The sequence below is a fragment of the Lampris incognitus genome, chromosome 3 (assembly GCF_029633865.1).
Source record: "Lampris incognitus isolate fLamInc1 chromosome 3, fLamInc1.hap2, whole genome shotgun sequence".
Taxonomy (NCBI): Eukaryota; Metazoa; Chordata; class Actinopteri; order Lampriformes; family Lampridae; genus Lampris; species Lampris incognitus.
The window spans coordinates 2,465,087-2,470,303 of record NC_079213.1 but is presented as its reverse complement, the minus strand read 5'-3'; positions in this window follow the sequence as shown (position 1 = coordinate 2,470,303).

The following is a 5,217-nucleotide window of genomic DNA, read 5'->3' as shown; positions in this document are numbered from 1 at the left end:
CTGGTGCTGTGCGAGGCGCTGCCGTAAAGCAGGGTGTGGTTTTGACTCCTCCGGTGAGGCGGTAAACTAACCTGCGACACCTCAGCACCGCCACACTGCAGCCGGGTCACGCTGCCGTAAAGCAGGTGTGGTTTTAACCCCTCCGGTGAGACGGTAAACTAACCTGCGACACCTCAGCACCGCCACACTGCCGTAAAGCAGGTGTGTTTTGACTCCTCCGGTGAGACGGTAACTAACCTGCGACACCTCAGCACCGCCACACTGCCGTAAAGCAGGTGTGGTTTTGACTCCTCCGGTGAGACGGTAAACTAACCTGAAACACCTCAACACCGCCACACTGCGTAAAGCAGGGTGTGGTTTTGACTCCTCCGGTGAGACGGTAAACTAACCTGAACACCTCAACACCGCCACACTGCCGTAAAGCAGGGTGTGGTTTAACTCCTCCGGTGAGGCAGTAAACTAACCTGCGACATCTCAGCACCGCCACACTGCAGCAGGGTCACGCTGCCGTAAAGCAGGGTGTGGTTTTAACTCCTCGGTGAGGCGGTAAACTAACCTGAAACACCTCAACACCGCCACACTGCCGTAAAGCAGGGTGTGGTTTTAACTCCTCCGGTGAGGCAGTAAACTAACCTGCGACACCTCAGCACCGCCACACTGACGGACAGCCAGTGTGTTCAGGATCAATACACAACTGTTTCTACTGGGGGACGCATCATGACAACTCTCTCTCTCCCTCTCCCTCTCTCTCTGTATAGCTGTCTGTCTGGCCTGTGTATGTCTGTCTGTTTTGTGTGTGTGTGTCTGTCTGTATGTGTGTGTGTGTGTGTGTGTGTGTGTGTGTGTGTGTGTGTGTTAAATCAGAGGCAGTGTGTGTCTCTGAGCTGCAGTATATACTACAGTATATATGGAGGTGTGTGTGTGTTAAATCAGAGGCAGTGTGTGTCTGAGCTGCAGTATATACTACAGTATATATGGAGGTGTGTGTGTGTGTGTGTGTGTGTGTGTGTGTGTGTGTGTGTGTGTGTGTGTGTGTTAAATCAGAGGCGGTGTGTGTCTGAGCTGCAGTTTATACTACAGTATATATGGAGGTAGGTGTGTGTGTGTGTGTGTTAAATCAGGCAGTGTGTGTCTGAGCTGCAGTATATACTACAGTATATATGGAGGTGTGTGTGTGTGTGTGTGTTAAATCAGAGGCAGTGTGTGTCTCTGAGCTGCAGTATATACTACAGTATATATGGAGGTGTGTGTGTGTGTGTGTGTGTGTGTGTGTGTGTGTGTTAAATCAGAGGCAGTGTGTGTCTCTGAGCTGCAGTTTATACTACAGTATATATGGAGGTGTGTGTGTGTGTGTGTGTGTGTGTTAAATCAGAGGCAGTGTGTGTCTCTGAGCTGCAGTATATACTACAGTATATATGGAGGTGTGTGTGTGTGTGTGTGTGTGTGTTAAATCAGAGGCAGTGTGTGTCTGAGCTGCAGTTTATACTACAGTATATATGGAGGTGTGTGTGCGGTGTGTGTGTGTTAAATCAGAGGCAGTGTGTGTCTTTGAGCTGCAGTATATACTACAGTATATATGGAGGTGTGTGTGTGTGTGTGTGTGTGTGTGTGTGTGTGTTAAATCAGAGGCAGTGTGTGTGTCTGAGCTGCAGTATATACTACAGTATATATGGAGGTGTGTGTGTGTGTGTGTGTGTGTGTGTGTTTGTGTGTGTTAAATCAGAGGCAGTGTGTGTGTCTGAGCTGCAGTATATACTACAGTATATATGGAGGTGTGTGTGTGTGTGTGTGTGTGTTAAATCAGAGGCAGTGTGTGTGTGTGTGTGTGTGTGTGTGTGTGTGTGTGTGTGTGTGTGTGTGTGTGTGTGTGTGTGTGTGTTAAATCAGAGGCAGTGTGTGTGTCTGAGCTGCAGTATATACTACAGTATATATGGAGGTGTGTGTGTGTGTGTGTGTGTGTTAAATCAGAGGCAGTGTGTGTGTGTGTGTGTGTGTGTGTGTGTGTGTGTGTGTGTGTGTGTGTGTGTGTTAAATCAGAGGCAGTGTGTGTGTCTGAGCTGCAGTATATACTACAGTATATATGGAGGTGTGTGTGTGTGTGTGTGTGTGTTAAATCAGAGGCAGTGTGTGTGTGTGTGTGTGTGTGTGTGTGTGTGTGTGTGTGTGTGTGTGTGTGTGTGTGTGTGTGTGTGTGTGTGTGTGTTAAATCAGAGGCAGTGTGTGTGTCTGAGCTGCAGTATATACTACAGTATATATGGAGGTGTGTGTGTAAAACACTGCAGTGCCTCAGGGTTACTTTTAGTTTGCTCTGTCCACACCTCCTTCCTTCCTTCCTTCCTTCCTGTTCACTCACTCACTCTCATTTTCTCTTTTAAATGGAGAGAAAGGTCTCAGACATAATCGGTTACGCCACCAGTCAGACAGGCAGACAGACAGACAGACAGGCAGGCAGACAGTCAGACAGTCAGACAGACAGGCAGACAGGCAGGCAGACAGTCAGACAGTCAGACAGACAGGCAGACAGTCAGACAGACAGTCAGACAGACAGACAGACAGTCAGACAGACAGTCAGACAGACAGGCAGGCAGACTTAGATTGATTTTATTGTCATTTTCTGTTCATTGCCACATATACAAGTCTCATACATACAGGGAATGAGGTTGCTTCACATGGACCACAGTGCCACACAAAAACAAATAATGCACAATAAATATCAAAAACAACAAGCACTTTAAAACATAAAGTTCTTCAGCAACCTGAACATTGCAAGGACACCTGACACAGACGTTGAGTTTCTGGCAGCGATAGTTGTGCAGGTAGGTGTGTTGTTTAGAGTGACGGTGGAGTTAATTGTGCAAAAAGAAGAAGAACGTTAAACAGTAGTTGTGTGGAAGGTCTGAGTGTTCAGGCTGTTGAGGAATCTCATAACGTGAGGAATGAAACTATTGTGTAGGCTGGTGGAGGCAGCACGGATGCTACGGAACCTCCTGCCAGAGGGTCGGAGGGTGAGGTGGAGGTGGGAAGGGTGGGTGGGTCCTTCATGATGCTGAGGGCTTTACCGGTGCACCGTGCGTTGTACATAGCCTGGATGGATGGGGGAGCAGTTCCTATGATCTTTCCAGCTGTCTTCACGGTCCGCTGTAGGGACTTGTGGTCGGAGGACTTGCAGTTCCCATGCTGGACACTGATACAGCTGGTCAGAACGCTCTCTATGATGCCGCTGTAAAATGTGGTGAGGATGGGTGGGGGAGGTTCGCCTTCTTCAAACGCCGCAGAAGTGGGGACACCGCTGGGCCTTCATGGAGAGCACAATGACATGTGAGGACCAGGAGAGGTCCTCTGTAATGTGCACTCCCAGGAATTCAGCACTGTTCACTCTGTCCATGGCCGTACCATCAATGGTCAGGGGGGTATGGTGGGTGCAGCTCTTTCTAAAGTTGATGGTCACCCCTCAGTCTTCCCTATGTTTAGGGAGAGGCTGCTGATTTTGTACCATGCTGTCATTTGGTCCACCTCCACTCTGTATGGTGAGTCATCATTGCTGCTGATGAGGCCGACCACTGTCGTGTCATCAGCAAACTTTATGAGGAGGTTGGAGGTAGATGATGCTGTGCGGCCGTGGGTCAGCAGGGTGAACAGTAGCAGATTGACCACACTGCCCTGTGGAGCGCCGGAGCTTACTGTGATGGTCCTGCAGGTAATCCTGCCAATTTGAACTGACTGTGGCCTCCCCATAAGGAAGTCCAGCCACGGTGCCAACTACGAGGGAGCTAGGAGGAGCTCAGCCCCCTTTACTTAATAAGACATGGGCTCCCCTGAAAACGTGATTTGTGAAATTTTGGAGGGGTCTCTAAAAATATTGACAATGTGTTATTTTGACATGCAATTTCAGTTTTGTGTATCGTCATCATCGTGGATTATTATGTGTAAAACTGCGAATGTGTCATTCATTCATGCATGACGGCGATTTAACACCAATTCACTTCAGTAAAGATAACTACACGTGCTATTCTTGTCATGATCATCCAGACGTGGCGGCGCTGCGGTGCAAATCAAACTCCACGCATGTTTACATGTTAACTCAAAGATTCGTAGAAAAATATAAACGTTGGAGGCTGAGTCCCATTGATCTGCGCGTGAAGTCCTTAGCATTTTCTTTTTGCAGTTAGCATCAATGGCCACGCCATCAAGAAAACAAGGCAGTTTAATGAACTTTGGTTTAACTAAGAAATTGTGTTCCAGTAACGTTAGCATGACCGGGTCACCTGCAGCAAGCCCTGGGACCGCTGTTAGCCCACCGCCCGCCGGGGTGCCAGCGCAGCAGGAAGAAGCTGAAGAAAAGTTCTCTCTGGCTGAAGATGGTGGAGGGAACAGCTCGTCAGAGGAAGAGGCCGCGGCCGGTCACGAGCCTAACCCCTCTTGCTCCTCTCTCCTGTCAAACTGGAAAGGCCAGCAATGGAGAGACTGGAAGAGCCGTTATACATGGCTGTTCGTTAAAGATGGAAGCCTGGGGTGCCCCGCTTCAGGGATGCAAAAACCCTTCTTCTGTCTGAGAAGGTACCTGGCACGCACTTGTCTGAGGGGTGGATTAACGGGGAAGTAAGCAGCACTGCTCACAACTAGTTGCGAAGAAAGATGTATAAACATAGGGACAGCATTGCACACAAGAGGGCCACTGAAGTGGCATTGACTAAGCAAAAGGCGATTCTGTCAAATAAATCATTGAGGTGAATTCCAAGTTAATGGAGGAAACCGCAGCATCGTTCAGGTCCGCCTATATTACTGCGTTTGTCTGTGTTTGTCTGTGTCTGTCTTGCTTGCTGGTTGTCCATTGTGTCCAATGACAACCATATTCTCCTATCTGTGGGTCCGATCCTGGATGCACAGTTGGGTTGTAGACCGGGCATGTAAAAGTGGTGCTGGAGGGGACAGGGGTAGCTTTGCGAGGATGCCTCTTCGCACATGTTGCTACACGGTGTTGTGTGCGCTGGTTTTCCGTGTACTTCACTCCCTGTGAGACGTGAGAGCGCCAGGTTGTGCGGCAGGAAGCAAGTTCCTCCAAAGAAGAGGGGCTGATCTGGCATCTTTCAGTGTGGTCTTCATTTGGTCTTTGAACCGCTTCTTCTGCCCACCAGCAGTGCGTTGACCAAAGCGTAGCTGGCCATAGAGGACTTTACGTAGAGTCCGTCTTGCACTGTCTGGTGAAGCCACAGCCCT